The 17,947-nt window shown below is 47.7% G+C and overlaps 1 protein-coding gene across 4 annotated transcripts in view; it reads right to left on the bottom strand.

Annotated features, from left to right (window-relative positions):
• Positions 1–17,947, bottom strand: part of TRMT61A (tRNA methyltransferase 61A) — a 199,526-nt gene that overhangs the window by 85,146 nt on the left and 96,433 nt on the right. The window lies entirely within an intron of this gene.

Here is a 17,947-nt window from a genome sequence, read left to right as displayed (position 1 = left end):
GAAGCTTCAGCAACTAAAGTGGCAGGGAAGTATACTGCTTGGCGCTCATTGAATGCGGTGAAAAAGTGGGCCAGGAGGGGCGTGGCCAAGATGGCGGCGGAGTAGGACGCGGATCTCCGTCTCTCCGGCGCCGCCACTTGTATAGCTTTGAAACGAGCCTGATTAGTGCCCATCTACGCCTTCTAACGGCGTTCCCGGGTGCCCTGGACAGCCCAGTCTCCAGCGGTGCTCTTTCCTTGAAGCGGAACTGTAGCGGCGCGTCGCCCTGTGGGCCGGGAACTAGGGAGCCCTGGCACGGCCTGGCCGCGTGAGTGGGGAAGGCAGCGAGCGGCGAGCAGAGACGGCAGCACTAGGGGCCTCCAGCGCCGAGAACTGCCAGGTGATACCCCAAGCACAGCCGGGCGGAGAGAGGGAGGGCCGGACCCGGCTGCGGCGAAGAGCCGCGAAGCAGGTGGACGAAGAGGCGGTCCGGCCCGCCATTGCTGCGGCCGCGGGGGGCCAGAGAGGACGGCCTGCCCACCAATACTGCAGCCCGCAGAAAGCCCGAACAACCACCCGGAGCTGCAAATTGGCCGGTGAGAGTGCATTGAGTGGCTCCCATCGTGGATTCGGCCTCGCGGCCTGCCCCTCCCCCACAGCGAGGAGTTGCGGCCTAGTCGGGGCCTGGTAGTGCAGAGATCCTGGGAGGGCAGGTAGCGGTGCACTCCAGCAGCACACAAGGGGGTGCACTCCACACAGCCAGCAGCAGAGAGAAGCCAACCAGAACAGGTCTCCCGGGAGCCTGATATCGGCCCGTGAACCGAAGCGCGGGCTACGAGCTGCATATAGAGGCCTGGGGGCCTACCCACACCCAGCGGTGCCTCCAGGAGGGCTCCCTGCCAGACAGCCAACGGTCTGATAGGCCACAACAACGCAAAGGTGAGGAGAGCGGTGGAGGACTTGGGTGGAGAGGGATAGCTCGGTCCGCGGCCCGGCGGACGGTGTGGCCTGGACCAGTGGCGGGATTGGGGACCTCTGGAGTTCCACCCTGAACAAATGTGGGGTGTATTCAGCCATCCCCAGCGCACCGAGGGCCACACTGAAAGCTGGGAGGGTCCTCCCGGGCGAACAGGCGACGCGGCTTCCCCCGCCTCTACGCGGTGCTCTTGCGACCATTGCGGGGGGCTCTGGGATACTCTCCCCCCCCTCCAAAAGCACCTAACCTTGCGACGCCGGGGGGGGGGGGGGGTGTCACGACAGCTCCCGTAGAATCACACTGTCAAAAGACACCCCTTGAGACAGGGGCAAAATGGCGGCGGGCAGGGTTAGGAAGGACAAACCCCCGAAGGACACTGCAACGACTCCCGGGGGCCCCACCACCTCGAAAACCACGGAGAGGTCGCCGCGATCTGGAGATGACGACGCTCCGGCCACTAAGGCTTTCATGATGGAATTAATTACCGCCATCAAAGGCGATATCTCTGAGCTTCGCTCACAGCTGGCTTCGGACCTCCGAGAAGTAAGGCGTGATGTTGATGAAATTGTGAAATTGGGGAGAGAGTGGCTACCCTCGAGGAACACGATGTGGACGCTGCGGGAGACATCCACCGGCTCCAGCAGAATGTACTCCGGCTAACTGAACAGAACCTGGACCTGGACCTCTAGGCTCATGCTGAAGACTTGGAAAACAGATCCCGCAGAACTAATATTCGGATCAGGGCGGTGCCAAGGAAAGGTGAGGGATCTGACCTGCGGGAATATGTGGGAGCCCTCTTCAGACAAGTATTAGGGGAACACGACCTCACGGACATTAAAATGGACAGAATACACCGGGTGGGCTTCCCGAGGGGTCCAAAAGCCCCCCCGCCGGATATCCTGGTGTGTATACACGATTTTCAACTGAAAGAGCGAATCCTGCGGAAGGCGTGTGATCACACCCCGCTCCAATTCCGGAAACACCACCCACTGCTCTTCCAAGACCTGGCGGCCTCCACATTGATCAAACATAGGGAATTCAAGCCCGTGGCCACCTACCTGAAAGAACAGGGGATTCCCTATTCCTGGGGTCACCCCTTCAGACTGATTTTCCGGTTCAACTGGAAATTGGTCCAGACCCGCTCTCTCACATCGGCCCTGGACCTTCTAGGACTGGCCGACCCCACCACTCCTTCGAGCGAGACAGAACCCCCGACAGGGAATGTAGGCAACTAGCGGGCTGGCAACGAGTTGGGAAACCCGCGTGTACGACGAAACCTGACGTTTCCACGAGCCGCCTGTAGCGGGGTGCAGCGGTAGCATCAGTAGCACGGGTGACGGAGGCGACCGAGGACTCCTGAGGGGTATGCATTAGATCTGGCACTACTGGACCTAAAAGATGGCGCCGGAGAGAGCGATCCAGGTGAGTTCGCCGCAACTCTCTCAATGTCCTCGGCGAGTGTTGGACTCAGTATTAGGGCCCGCCTGATGGACGAACTGGAACTTTGCTCCTTTAGGACAATAGTCACGTATTGTTGTTTCATTCTTTTTCTGTTGTTGTTTTTTGGGGTTGGGAGGTGGGATGGGGGCGGTCTTTGAGTTTTTTTTTCAGTCTACACGGGAGTACACGCGGGTAAGGACGACCACTTAATCAGGGTGATCAGATCTGGATTAGTGGGGTACCCATTTGCCTTGTTAGGAATGCTGCTTCTTCTTTAACGTTATGGCACCTATCACTGTAGCCACCTGGAATGTCAAGGACCACAACTCACCGCAGAAGAGGCTCAAGGTTTGGAAGTACATTGTAGACCACCACCTGGATGTGATAGCCTTACAAGAAACCCACCTTGCTAGGACAGATGGACTGCGCCTTCGGCATAAACAATTTCCACGTATTTACCGGTCCCCCGCTACCACTAAACACCGGGGGTTGGCCCTGCTCTTCCGAGCATCGATTCAATTCCAGCCTTTGGGGGTTCAGGGAGACAGGGAGGGACGTTGGGTCATGGTGAAGGGGGTCCTTAGAGGGAGGATTTGCACTTTTGTAGCGCTCTATGCCCTAAACACGGGTCAGACGCCCTTTCTCTTCACACTCATAGGGAAAATAACAGATTTTGCTGAAGGACCTCTTCTCCTCATGGGTGACTTCAATCTCATTTGGGAGAAGGAGCTAGATAGTACGCACACATAGAGGTCAGATGCGGGGACGTTTACGGAGGAGACACGACAACACTTCCTGGAACTGGGGCTTCTCGATACATGGTGAGCGCTCTACCCACAGACACGGGACATACTCCCGCCTAGATTATGATTTCATAAGCCAGTCTCTGCAGGGTACTCTACAAGAGGCCAAGATTTTCCCGCTCTCGGTTTCTGACCACAGCCTGTATTCGGTGTGTCTTCAATGGCATGGACCTGTGCCGACCGGCCCTAGATGGTACTTCCCGCCCTCTCTAGTCCACGACAGGGAGTCCTGCACCAAACTCCGTGCCGCTAATGCTGGGTTCTTTGAGAATAATCCCTCAGAGGACACCTCAGAGTTCACCAACTGGGACACTCTAAAGGCGGTACTTCGGGGCGAATGCATCGCCCTCAATTTGGCGCTCAATAGACAACGTGCCCAGGAACGGGAGGCTCTGGAGACAGAACTTGTGGCCGTAGAACTAGCCCATAAAAAAGACCCCACGCGACAGAAACAGCGGCAACTTACTGCACTCAGAGGCAAACTCCGGCCATCTACTCCAATAGGACGGAGCTCACCCTCCTGAAATTACGGCAGCTCTCCTATTCCCAGGGCAACAAAATTGGCAGACATTTGGCCCGCCAGCCACGGGCCAAAAGAGAAAAAGAATACATAGGGGGCATAATGAATCCGGCGGGTCAAATTATTCACAGAGACGAGGAGAAAGCGACTCTGTTCCGTACTTTTTATCAAAACCTATATGCGGGTGACTCCCTAGATGACGACGCCCAGCAGACATTCCTCGACTCTCTTCCACTCCCTCAGGTCTCGGCTGCATGGATCGAGTTCCTTACAGCCCCCTTTACCCCGGAAAAGGTGACTACGGCGATCTCCGCGTTGAAGCCTAATAAGGTCCCCGGTCCTGATGGCTATACAGTGATCTCTTATAAGACATTTGCCCCTGAGCTCACTCCCTATATGGTTTCCCTCTTCAACGCCATGGCGGAGGAAAGTAGGACAACAGGTACCATGGCAGAGGCAGTGATCTCAGTCATACCTAAGCCGGGGAAGGACCCCCAGCCCTGCGCCTCATATAGACCGATTGCGCTAATTAATTTGGATGCCAAGCTGTACTCGTCTATTCTCGCCAAACCCCTGAATGACCTCATGCCTCTCTTCATTCATACGGACCAGTCCGGTTTCATCAGGGGGAGGCAGACCCACGACAACACTCGCTGTATAGTCCACCTCATAGAAAAGGCCAATGAATTTCGCATCCCAGCCATCTTGGTGGGCCTTGACGCGGAGAAGGCCTTTGACAGGGTCAACTGGTCTTTTCTTTTCTGGACGCTGTCTGCCTTCGGCTTTTCGGCAAAATTCATAGCCATGGTCCAGGCGAACTACCGTGCCCCCATCTCCAGAGTGATGGTCAATGGAGCACGATCAGACTCCTTCCTGCACTCTCGAGGGACGAGGCAGGGTTGCCGCCTCTCCCCCTTACTTTTTGCCCTCAGCATTGAACCCCTAGCGCTGGTGATACGACAAAATGAGTCCATCCAGGGTATCCCGTTCACAGGGGTCCCCCACAAAATCTCCCTCTTCGCCGATGACGTCCTTTTGTCCCTTACGGAACCCTAGAGCTCTCTCCCTAGACTACATGCGGTACTCACACGATTCGAATCTCTGTCAGGCTTCAAGATCAATTCTGGGAAGTCTTTTATTCTTAACCTCTCCCTCCCCGCAGAAAGGGCGACTCCGCTTCGATCTTCCACATCGCTTGCCTGGGCCTCTAAGTCCCTACAATATTTAGGGGTGTCTTTAACCCCAACGCTTCAAGGACTCCATCGAGCCAATTTCCCCCCCCCCCTTGCTTGCGCAAATTCAAGCTGATCTAGCGAAATGGAAGCCACTCTTCATCTCCTGGCTGGGCCGTATCCACGCAATCAAAATGACCCTGCTGCCAAAACTCCTGTACCTCTTTCAGGCGCTCCTTATAGGCTTAGACTCTGATTTCTTCCAGAAAATCAAGACCATGCTCCTACGCTTTATCTGGCAGGGTGGAAGAGCATGCTTTTCCTTTTCACTTCTTCGCCGTCCCTGCACTCAAGGGGAAGTGGGACTGCCGGACATTCAGCTTTACTACAGAGCGGCCCAATTACGGGTTCTGGTCGAATGGTCCCAGAAGGAATCCGAGAAACACTGGCTTCATATGGATCGCAGCGTGACGGGTCGGACCGTCTGGGACCTGGCCTGGCGTCCACGCAGAGACAGACCTTTGAACACATATCTAAGCACGCCCACACACACCACACTTAAGGTATCGGCCACACTTACGGGCGACGATAGGAGGACTACTTTCCCGTTCCCTTATACCCTGATACACCACACTTCCCTCTTCCCCCCGGCCCTCCATGAAGGCCCCTTTGACTCCTGGAAACAGGACGGTTGTCTCGCTCTGATAAACCTGTTCCGGGATGGCGAGCCCCTCTCTTTCCAGGACTGCCGGGACGAATTCCATTTACCAGAAACCGAGGCCTATCACTACACTCAACTGATGCATTGGGCTCTTCACCCCCTAGTTAGGGAAGCCGCTACACGTCCCCTGACCAAGTTTGAGGCTTTCCTCGCAAGGTCCTCATCTATGAAAGGGGTAATTTCCTTTATTTACACACTGTTGCTCGATACCTCCGTCGCCCCACTACCCCGATACATGTCTATATGGGAGGATCTCCTGCAACGCCCCATTTCTGAGGAGGAATGGGCCCAACTATGGGCAGGTACCACCAATTCAATTGTTCCATAGCCCTCAGGGTAGCCCACCTGAAGACAATGATGGACTGGTACCTACACCCTTCCAAACTCCGCCAGATATTCCCCGCCACTTCTGATAGATGCTGGAGGGGTTGTGGGCAGCTGGGGGATTTCTGTCATATTTGGTGGGACTGTCCTGCTATCCGACCCTACTGGGAAGAAATCTTAGCACACATGAAGGAGATGTTGGGCTATCCCATCCCCACGGACATGATAGGGGTTCTTCTGGGGCTTCGTGATCCATCCCTACTCTATCAGACTCGAGCGGACAAAGCGATTATGTGGTTGTGCCTTGGAGCAGCCCAGATCGCCCTAACCGCCGCTTGGAAGAAAAAGGAGGGCCCGGCTACATCCCTCTTGCATGCCCGCCTTTGGCAGCTCCTAAGTCTTGAACGCATGGCAGACATCTTTAGGGACGATTTGAAAAATTTCACCTTCAAATGGCTGGTTACTTTTCTCTCAAGGGGCCTTCCATCAGCGGTATGCCCCCCCCACCCTTAGGGCTTTGCATCTGTTCCAACTGTGAGACACACCACATCATCCACGGTCACCCCCACATCCGGTCGTGCTCTATTTCCCGCTGTGTGTCTCCTATTCTCGTAATTATCACCGCCACCATGGGGGGAGGGGGGAGGGGGGTTGGGGGAAGTCTGGAAAGGAAGGGGGGAGGGTGTTCGTCGGGTACTTTTTCAACATGCATAGCTAGCCCATAGGGGCCATCTAGACATGTCCAGTTTCTCCATGCCTCTACAGCAGCCACAGGGGAGAGCTCTACACAGCTCGCATCAGGTGAATGGACGAATGACGTAAGATGGAGCTCCTACGGGGTGGCCTTCGCAGCTGATCTCAAGTTTGACAGTTAATGCTATCTGCTACCTTTCGGCGGGTCCCCGCCCCCCCAGAGGTTTGATGTCATTCATAATTGCTGCTTGCCCCAACAGTTATGTCTTGACTATGTATGCATACTCCCTTGGGTTGGAAAGTCTACTGTGGCTATGGTCTTTGTCTTTCTGCTGTCTGGCACATTGTCTGCTACTGATTATTTCAATAAACATATTATTGACAAAAAAAAAGTGGGCCAGGTATTGGCTATGCGTACTTGACAACGCACCACCCAGGGAAATATCGTAGCTATAAAAATCCCAGGGAAAGGGTTGGTGGTCGGACCCAGCGAAATTCGGGCTGCTTTTCATGGGTATTATCAGAAACTCTATCAAGAGGGCTTTGATAACTGTGAGGACTGTGATTGATAACCCGAACTGTTGCAGCTAAACTGGTTATCTATTGAAGCTAGAATCAGACTCAAGATTGCTTGTCTGACTCATAAAGCCATACACCACAATACCCCATACTACCCAGCAAATAAACTTGAGCTATCGGGCTCTAGCAGGACCCTCAGAAGTACGTCCATCCTTCTCTTGAAGCCGCCAAGATTTAAAAAGAAAAGATCGTACAACCGTGAGTTCACCGGCCTTGCTCCTAGAATCTGGAACTCCTTACCATCGAGATCAGATCAAATCCTTCTACTACTTCCTTTAAAAAACTGGTCAAAAAAACTACTAATGTACGAACTTTAATCGCACTGATCATATTCGGGTGTTTTTGTTAATAACCAAATTCTTGACATACTCTCACTGATGTTCTATATGTCTTTACCTTCTTTGCATTTGTTTTGTCCCAGTCCTTTGATAGCTCCTTTAACTGCATCATTTGTTGATTTTTCTTGATCCCCTTTTCTTAATATTACTCGATCGCATATCTTGGTTCCTTCTTTTGTATAATGTTTTCCTCTGAGTAATACATGGTGCCTCTGATACACCCTACTCGTTACTCTTGAATGTTCTCCCACAATATGTACTATTACTTACCTCCATTTGTCTGTTTTGTATAATGGCTGAAGACTGCTCTGTACAGCGCTCTGATGCCTATCTGTGTCTTGTTCGCGCTCTATAAAACTTTTCAAATAAATAAAAATAAATACACTTGGATAGCTTTTTAAGGAAGAAACTTACTCAAGAGGAGCAAACAGCTCTAGAATCTCCCATATCAATAGAATAAATTCAGGACGCCTTTAGCTCACTGTCTGGGGGTAAGGCAGCTGGCCCGGATTCAATACCGGGGGAATTTTATTAGACTTTTGCACCATCACTGTTAGAAATTATGAAACAAGTATTTTTGAATGCCCAGAATGGGTTGGGGGGTCCTGAAATCATGGGAAGCCGCCAATATAGTCATATTCTCTAAAAAAGGAAAGCCACCGGAAGAAATGGGGTACAACTGGCCTATTACTTTGATAAACAGCGACATTAAAATATATGCAAAAATACTGGCAGCTCGTTAGGCAGCTATAATCAAGCAATTAATGTCACCTACTCAGCATGTGTTTGTGCCAGGACGAAGTACTATAGACCTTAATCAGCACGTTATCACCTTATTAGATGCAGCCGGCATCACAGGAGACCCTATCAGACTTATCCTGCTAGATGCATAGAAGGCGTTCGATAGGGTCTCCTGGCCGTTTGTATGGGCAACGCTTAAGGATAGAGGAATAGGGGAAAAATGTATCTCAACATTAAAATCAATGTATCATAGCCCCACAGCTCGTATATCTATTATGGGGGAGATGACGGAACCTATAGTTATTAGTAGAGGGACCCGCCAGGGTTGCCCCTGCTCACGCTTACTGTTCGCGGTCTATATAGACCCTTTGATTAAGAAGATAGAAGCCAACCATTTGATTGAGGGTGTGCAGTGCATTGGGGGCAACACGAAAATATTGGCTTATGCCGATGACTTAGCCATAGTCACTTATAATCCCAAAATAGCTGTAAAAGAAATCGAAAAAGTAGCTGAGGTCTATAGGAAACTTGCCGGCTATCGATTAAATCAAAATAAAACACAGATTTTGAGTGGGAATGTTTCTCAGGTAAACAATACATGCGTGGTCCAAAAGGTGGTGTATTTGGGGATTGAAATTGAGTCAGATGTATCTAAAATTATGAAAAATAACTCAAACCCATTAATCGGTAAATTTAAAACGGAGTTTGCTCGCCTAGAGAATTTGAAACTCACACTTGTGGGCAGATGTAATATTATTAAAATGATTTTTTTCCCAAAGATATTATATTTTTTTAGGGCCATTCCTTTGTATATTAGTAACTCTTTGCTTAGATCAATGAACCAATTTTTTTCTAGATTCATTTGGGCTAATTGCCACCCCCTTAAGACTGTTAACGCTACCCATTGAAAGGGGTGGGTGTGCAGGACCTAAATTTCAATTATATCATTGGGCTACGATGTTGCAGAATATGGAGATACTGATTAATGAAAAGAATGAGTCTATAAGAGATACGTCCTCTGTTTCTATTTTTGAAATGATTTTGGGCACTAAAGCGAAGGGGTGTCTGCTATGACATATCAACTTCAATTATTATAAGCGGGTCAGATTTAAGACCTTAATCTGTGCATTTAAGGTCTGGACCGTGGTCCGGAAGAGGCTAGGACTGGGCCGATTTAATGCATACACCCCTATATATAGGAATAATCTCTTGCCCTATGTCTTTAATGATGGATATATGAAGCAATGGTACGATATTGGAATTCAAACAATTGGAGATATTATAAGTGGGTGTGATATGCTTCTGTTTGATATCATCAGGGACAAATATGGGCTGGATAATCAACAATTTTTTTTAATATCTCCAAGTAAGATTTCTTAGCTAAAAAACTTGGAGGAACCTCCGGCTTTTTCAAAGTACCGGTCATGAAGTTACTAATTAAAGACTCTAGTTCGCTGGGGGGCTTTACAAACTCTTGTATGACTTAGTATTCAATGATCTAACTAAACATGTTGACCGATGGCAAAATGCATTAGAGATCAATACTGGGGATGCGGAGGACTCATTACTTATAGCGCAGGCATCATTTATGGCACCAAATATACAACTTCAATATTACAAAACGTGGTTTAATCTGTATATAACACCTTCTAAGATTGCTAAATGGGGCAGAGTAGCCGGGTCTACTTGCCCTCGCTGCCAACAACCAGCAGCAGATCTCGTTCACATGTTTGCGACATGTCCAACACTTGACACTTTGAAAAACAGCGTTAATGGTTTTTTAACAAGTATTCTTGGCACAGAAATTGATCTTACACCTAAATTGATTGTATTGGGGATAGAAGATGCTCACCCTCGGAACCCAAATTACATCTTTTTATTTGTTGTCTGTACAGTTTTTAGGCTGTGTATAGCCACTCACTGGCTTTACCCTATCCCTCCGATGGGACAACAATGGTTGGGAAGGCTCGTCAATTTTCAGATTTGAAAAAGCTATATATGCCAGAGCAGGTTGTAAAGGGAGAACGAAAGGACTGGCCATCTGGGCCCCTTTGTTGAATTGGTCTTTTTTGAATGAATGAAGATAAAATATTAGTTTGCTTATTATTCTGCTATGTAAATTTTGCTTTGTTTTAATTTTCACCCTTTTGCTTTCTCTTCTTTTCTTGTCTTTTATTGCTTAAATCAATGTTAAATTCTGACATTCGTACCAATTGTGTTCTCTCGTGTGTGGGCGGGGGTGGGTACCTAGAGTTAGGAATATGCTACTTACCAGTATGCATCTGTTCTTGGCATAGAGGGCTGCAGAGTGGTACATTATGAATAGATCGCCATCTGGTGTTGGGCTCGGATGATTGCACTTTGTTTTTCTCTTGGAGAGTCTTTTGTATCTTGGTGACTCCTCCCTTAGTTGGTAGTGCGCATGGGCATCGGCTCCATCCTTAGATTGTTTTGCCATAGTAGGGTTAGATGGAGTAGTATAGTAGAATACAGATAAGAGTGCCCATGTAAGTGTATCTAAATAAGATAATGTTGGAACAGACACAGGTTTCCGGGGAGGCTGGGAGGGCATGTACCACTCTGCAGCCCTCTATGCCAAGAACAGATGCATACTGGTAAGTAGCATATTCCGTTCGAGGCATATGGGCTGCAGATGGTACATTATGAATAGACTATACAGCAGTTCTCTCCCTAGCGGTGGTCGCCCGTGTCTGTTGCAACTGTCTGAAACAATGTTTTTAATACTGCTTGTCCCACTCTAGCTTGTTGTGTTGTGTGCACATCTACACAATAGTGTTTTGTGAAGGTGTGCGGTGTAACCCAGGTAGCCGCTTTGCATATGTCATCTAGTGGAATGTTTCCCAGAAATGCCATAGATGCTCCTAGTTTACGTGTAGAGTGAGCTCTAGGAGGAACAGTTAATGTTCTCTTTACCTTTAAGTAGCATATTTGAATGCATTTTACAATCCATCTGGCAATGTCCGCTTTGGAGATGGGATTGCCTTTATGTGTGGGAGAAAACGCAACAAATAGCTGTTTTGTCTTTCTGAAAGTTTGTGTTCTTTCTATATAGTACAATATGGCCCTCCTAACATCCAGTGTATGTAGGGCTCTTTCCGCTACTGTTTGTGGTTTTGGAAAGAAAACCGGTAATTCCACTGACTGATTGATGTGGAATGCTGAAATAACCTTTGGTAAGAATTTTGGGTTTGTTCTAAGAACCACTTTATTTTGGTGTAGCTGCATAAATGGTTCTTGAATCGTAAAAGCCTGCAGTTCACTTACTCTTCTAAGTGACGTGATAGCTATGAGGAAGGCCACCTTCCATGTGAGGAATTGTATTTCACACCTATGCATAGGTTCAAAGGGTGGCCCCATTAGTCTGGTAAGCACTATGTTGAGATTCCAGACTGGGGAAGGTGGTCTTCTTGGTGGAATGACTCTTTTGAGTCCTTCCATGAAAGCTTTAATTGCTGGTACTTTAAACAGTGACAGGTGTTGCCTGTTTTGTAGGTACGCCGCTATGGCTGCTAGATGAACCCTGATAGAGGTATATGCTAGGTTACATTGCTGTAAGTGTAATAAATAGCAAATGATTTGTTTAGTGGATGCGTCCAGAGGGTTGATGTGCTTACTGTTACAGTGTATAGCAAATCTCTTCCATTTTGCTGCGTAGCATGCTCTGGTGGTAGGACGTCTTGCCTGTTTAATGATTTCCATGCATTCTGATGGTAAATCTAAATACCCAAACTCTATGACCTCAGGAGCCAGATCGCTAGGTTCAGTTGTTTGGGATCTGGGTGCATTATTTCTCCATGGTTCTGTGTAAGATGCATGGGTAATAACCTTAGCTTTTGATGTGGTACTTGTGAGAGTTGTAGCAGCGTGGTGAACCACGGCTGTCTTGCCCACGTGGGTGCCACTAGTATCATTGTCATTGAGTGTTGCTGCAGTTTCCTCACCAGTAATGGAATTAGTGGTAGAGGAGGGAACGCGTAAGCAAATTTGTTGGACCAATTTATCCACAGTGCATTGCCCTGGGACCTTTGGTGTGGGTACCTGGATGCGAATTGTTTGCATTTTGCGTTCTGATGATTTGCAAACAGATCTATCTCTGGTTGCCCCCATTTTTGGAAGAATGGCTGTAGTATTTGGTCGTGCAGCTCCCATTCGTGAACTTGTTCTGACTGTCTGCTTAGGATGTCTGCTATTTGATTTTGAATTCCTGGTAGGTGTTCCGCTAACAGGTAGATCTTTTGAGGAATGGCCCATCTCCATATGTCCTGTGCTAGTTTGGACAGTTGGAGAGAGTGTGTCCCCCCCTGTTTTTGAATATAATACATTGCAGTCATGTTGTCTGTTCTGATCAGGACTGCCTTGTTTGTTATTTGCATTTGGAAAGCTTTTAGTGCTAGAAATATTGCTAATAGTTCTAGGTAGTTGATGTGCAGTTTCTTTTGCTGCGCACTCCACTTCCCCTGTACTGTGTATTTGTCCATATGCGCTCCCCATCCGGAGAGCGATGCGTCCGCTGTTATTATTACTTGTGGAATTGGCTCTAGGAACGACCGTCCCTTGGAAATGTTTTCTGTGTTCCACCACTTCAGAGAGCGATACGTCCGGTCGTTTACCAACACCAGATCTGTAATCTGACCTTGAGCCTGATTCCACTGTGTCGCTAGACACTCTTGTAGTGGGCGCATTTGTAGTCTGGCATGTGGTATTAGCAGTATGCAAGAGGACATCATGCCTAATAGTTGCATAAACACTCGTGCTGGTAGTGAGTGTTGTGGTTGAAATCTTTGTATTAACCCTACCATTGTCTGTACTCTGATTGGGTTGGGGTATGCTATTGCCTTTTCTGTGTCTACTGTAGCCCCCAGGTATTGCTGGATCTGGTTTGGTTGCAGGTGTGATTTTTTGTAGTTCACCGTAAACCCTAGGTGGTGCAGCAATTGAATTGTCTTCTGTGTGTTGTGAAGACATTCTTCCTTTGATTTGGCCTTTATTAGCCAATCGTCCAAGTATGGGAAGACATGTATTTGTTGTCTTCTTAGGTGTGCTGCCACCACAGCTAGGCATTTTGTGAAAACTCTCGGTGCTGTTGTGACACCGAACGGAAGGACCTTGAACTGGTAGTGTTGTCCTTCTAACACAAACCTTAGGTATTTTCTGTGGGCTTTGTGAATTGGGATATGAAAGTAAGCGTCTTTTAGATCCAGTGTAGAAAGAAAGTCCCCTTTCTTCAGTAAAGGGAGTACTTGTTGGAGCGTGACCATGTGGAAGTGTTCCGAATTTATGTAAGCATTGAGAGGTCTGAGGTCTAATATTGGTCGTAGGGACCCGTCCTTTTTGGGGATCAGGAAGTATAGAGAGTATACTCCTGTTCCTTGTTGATCCTTTGGGACCTTCTCTATTGCATGCTTTTGTAGAAGTGCTAGCACTTCTTCTCTTAACAATGTCAGATGATCCTGACTCATTGGACGCTGTTTGGGAGGGATGTTTGGTGGGGTAGCTGTGAGTTCTAGGCAATAACCATGTTGGATAATTTGTCTCACCCACTTGTCTGACGTGATGTTTTCCCAGACAGGTAGGAACTGTGATAGACGTCCCCCGACCGGTGTTATGTGGTCTGGGGGGAGTTCTATGAAGTCACTGTTTTGGTGTTGAGGCGTTGCGGTTGTTATCATTTCCGCGGCCTCTACCCTTATTGTTGTTACCTCTGTAACTACCTCTTGAATTACCTCTGGGTGATGTAGGTGTGAAAGATGTGGATTGCTGATTTGTTCCTGTGTTTTTTGAGCCCCCTCTATAGGTGGATCTACGAAAGGAACCTCTGTGCGTTGGCTGTTGCAATGCTCCCATTGACTTAGCCGTTTCCGTATCTTTCTTCATCTTTTCTAATGTCTCGTCTGTACTTGAACCAAACAATGTCTTCTGATCAAATGGTTTGTTCAGTAGGGCTGTTTGTACTTCTTGTTTGAATCCTGAGATTCTAAGCCATGCGTGCCTTCTTAGCATGACACTAGTGTTAATAGACCTTGCTGCAGTGTCTGCTGCGTCTAACGCACACTTAATGGAAGTATTGGTTATAATTTTACCTTCCTGTATTAATTGGTCTGCCTTCTTCTGATGTTCTTTTGGAAGATGTGTGAGAAGTTTTTCTAACTCATCGTAATGTGCCCTGTCATAACGTGCGAGTAGTGCTTGTGTATTGGCTATACGCCAGCTATTCGCTGCCTGTGATGCTACTCTTTTGCCTGATGCATCTATTAACTTCGACTCTTTATCTGGTGGAGGAGCCTCTCCTGTAGATAATGAGTTTGCTCTTTTACGAGCGTTTGAGACCACCAGCGAATCTAGAGGTACATGCCCTCTAATAAATATTGGGTCCTTTGGAGCCGCTTTGTATTTTTTATCGATTCTTGGGTTTAACACCCTGGCTCTCACTGGGTTTTCGAATATTTCCTCTGTGTGAGTGAGAAGACCCTTCAGCATAGGAAGAGTACCTGATGTTCTCTGTGCACTAGGTAGAGTCTCTAACAAGAAATCCTCTATCTGAGGTTCTGTGTGCATATCTAGTTTGTGATATTTTGCTGCCCTATTAATGAGCTGCACAAAACCTGTGTTATCATCAGGTGGTGAAGGCTTTGAGGGATATAGCTCTGGGTCGTTGTCCTCATCTGACCCTACATCGTAATTTTCCCATGGATCTTCCTCATCTGGGATAGATTCGTCATCCCCTTGAGGTTCTCCCTCCCCTATATCACTGTCTACATCTGACTGAGGTGTAGCTGGTCTTGGTGTGGAGGGTGTAGGAATATGTGGCCTATTGTGAGGAATAGGAGAAGAGGGTGTGTCTCTAGGACGAGGAGAAGCAGGAGGAGTTATGTTCGTCCCCATTGTTCTCTTTTTTGAAGGAAGAGGTTTATCTTCTGACTGTTCACTCTTTCTCTTCTTCGTGACCACTTTCCCAGTTTGTGGGTCAATAAACAAGATCTTTTGTTTGGGATCTGTTTGTTGCTCTTGAATCGGTACCGAGGGTCCTGGTTCCGAGAGCTGTTTTTGTTTTTGATCTTCAGATCTTGCTGTTTTCGACACCGAATGTCTGCTCGATTCCGACTTTTTGGGTATCGAGTGTCTTTTGGGCGATAAATCATATTTCTTTTTCGACATGGAATGTTTCGATACCGAGCTCTCCTTTGTGTGTAGCCTCGGTGCCGAAGTCGATGTCGCCCTTTTCTCGGATCCGACATGGTGGGATTCCGAGTGCTTCGGTTTCAGTTTCGGTTTCGTTGCCGGGCCCGAGGGCGGGGCGTCGGAAACTTTTTTCAGCGGTTCGACCGGGCCCGAGGGCGGGGTCGTTACCGCACGGGGTCGGTTTTTCGGTAAGGGGACGTCGTCACTCACGGTTTGTTGCTCGAAGAGTTCTTCAACCTCCGACTGGTCCCCTTCCGACCCCGACTGGTCCTCTTCTTCCTCGATTTGTTCGTCTCCGAACAGCTCCGGGATTGCCTCCGCCTGCATTCTGGAAGCCTCGTGTCTTCGAGCTCGACGATTTCTAATCGTTAGCTTGGAGGAGAATGCTGCGCAGGCTTCGCAGTCCCTGGATTCGTGTTCAGGCGATAGACAGAGGTTGCACACCTCGTGTAGGTCCTTGTGTGGGAACTTAGCACCACACGATGGACATTTTTTGAATGGAGTCCTTTCCATGGACTCCGGGCTTGACTGCGTCGAGAAAGGTCTCCTGTTCTTCGACGTAGATCCAAGTTTTTCTCTTCTATTTTGAATTTATAACGCGTCGGAATGGAAAAGAACGCGTTCGATAACAATACCGTCGAATTGGAAAGGGAATACGCGCCGAAAAATCACTTTCTTCTGAAGTTGATCTGGAGCGTCTCGATCTTCATCCGAACCCGATGGCGGAAAAAAACAATCTAAGGATGGAGCCGATGCCCATGCGCACTACCAACTAAGGGAGGAGTCACCAAGATACAAAAGACTCTCCAAGAGAAAAACAAAGTGCAATCATCCGAGCCCAACACCAGATGGCGATCTATTCATAATGTACCATCTGCAGCCCATATGCCTCGAACATGTGGATTTCTGTTTTTGTCTAACCAATCTGGATTTTACTGAAGAAAAGTAATAAAGAATTTAAAAAATAAATTTAAAAAAACAATCATAAGAAATATTCTCTTACCTACTGTCAGAATGTTGCACCTATTCCTACATTGTGTAGTGGAATGTGAGAATAATTTTGATAAAGTAAATGAGGCCTGGTTAACGGACTTGGAAGTGGACATTTCTAGATATTTGTTATTTGAAATAAGAATGATTACAGAATTAGATTTAAATCTAAAGTACTTTGAAAAGATACATGTATTTATACTATTTTACACTCCAGAGAAAGGAAAAGTCTAGGTTTGAGTCCGAGTTAGGCTTTGCTTGAGGAAGAGGAATGGGTTCAGTAGGGCATATTTTGGGGTATTACAACAGAGGGTGTTGGGTCGCTAGCCAATGGTTAAAACAACGATGGGTTGGAATGCTACCACAGGTGATTTCCAGTGTTAAGACCAATGGCTAGCATTCCTCCCATTACGTTTTGTGTGCTTGATGTAACACCATAAATGGTAAAGAGTATGCCCAGACCTGGGTCCCTTGCTCACTATTTCATAGCAACCAAACTACACCTGAATGAAGAAGTTCAATCTGGCCAAAACCAGTCTTTGGTTACCCGAATACAAAGAGGACCTAGTTTGCCAGTTCATGCTGGACTATTCCTATTGGAGTAAGACCAAGACTTATTTGTAAATGGCAGGCTCTAATCTGAGAAGAAATGGGGGGTGGAGGGATGGGGGCAGACGAACGATGGCCTGGAATGCTACTCCTAACAACTGCCAGTTGTTAGACGTATTGCAAGCATTCCTCTCCTCTCGTCACCTTTTGTTAGGTAGAATGATAATTGACATGATGTGCTGCGATTTATTTTTTATTTTTTTAAGTATGGCACCTGTTCACTTTTTGATCGTTCATGATGGAAGTTGGTTTGCTTAAAGCAATGGGCCTCTGCTATGAAATTGTAGTCTTCAACACCTTGCATGTTGTACAGTTTGCTATACTGCTCACCCCAACTCGATGTCCTTCAATGCTCAGATTCCTTTATGTTGCAGTGAGAAATTAGTATGGGCTGCACAGACTCACATATGTATATGTATTGGTAAAAGGTAGGCTACAAAGTGTTGTTTGGTACCTTGAATGGGTGCCACACTACGGACCCTAGATGTTAACAACGACTAAGGAATGTGTAATACTTGCTAGTTTTTCACATAAGCCTGGGTGCTCACATTCAGTCCCGGGGAAGGGAGTTGGAATATTTACAAAATAAGGCTCTGATGCCCACCACGGCACAGGATTCCTACTACATGGCAGTTTGGCAGTTCGGCAGTACGGTTTACCCTTACAGCTATATACCATGTGGGTCCCCCCCAATAAGCACCTAAAATTCAATCCCAATAGCCCCATTGAATAAAACGATTCTCAAGACCTTGAACGTCTGGGGCATGAGGAACATGAGTAAAAACGCAATATATTTACACTTCTCTGAAACTTAAGGTTGCTCATAGCACATTCATTAAGGAATCCCACTTAATAGAAATAG

This window comes from Lissotriton vulgaris, chromosome 9, assembly GCF_964263255.1.
Source record: "Lissotriton vulgaris chromosome 9, aLisVul1.2, whole genome shotgun sequence".
NCBI lineage: Eukaryota > Metazoa > Chordata > Amphibia > Caudata > Salamandridae > Lissotriton > Lissotriton vulgaris.
This window is presented reverse-complemented; position numbering and strand designations above follow the sequence as displayed.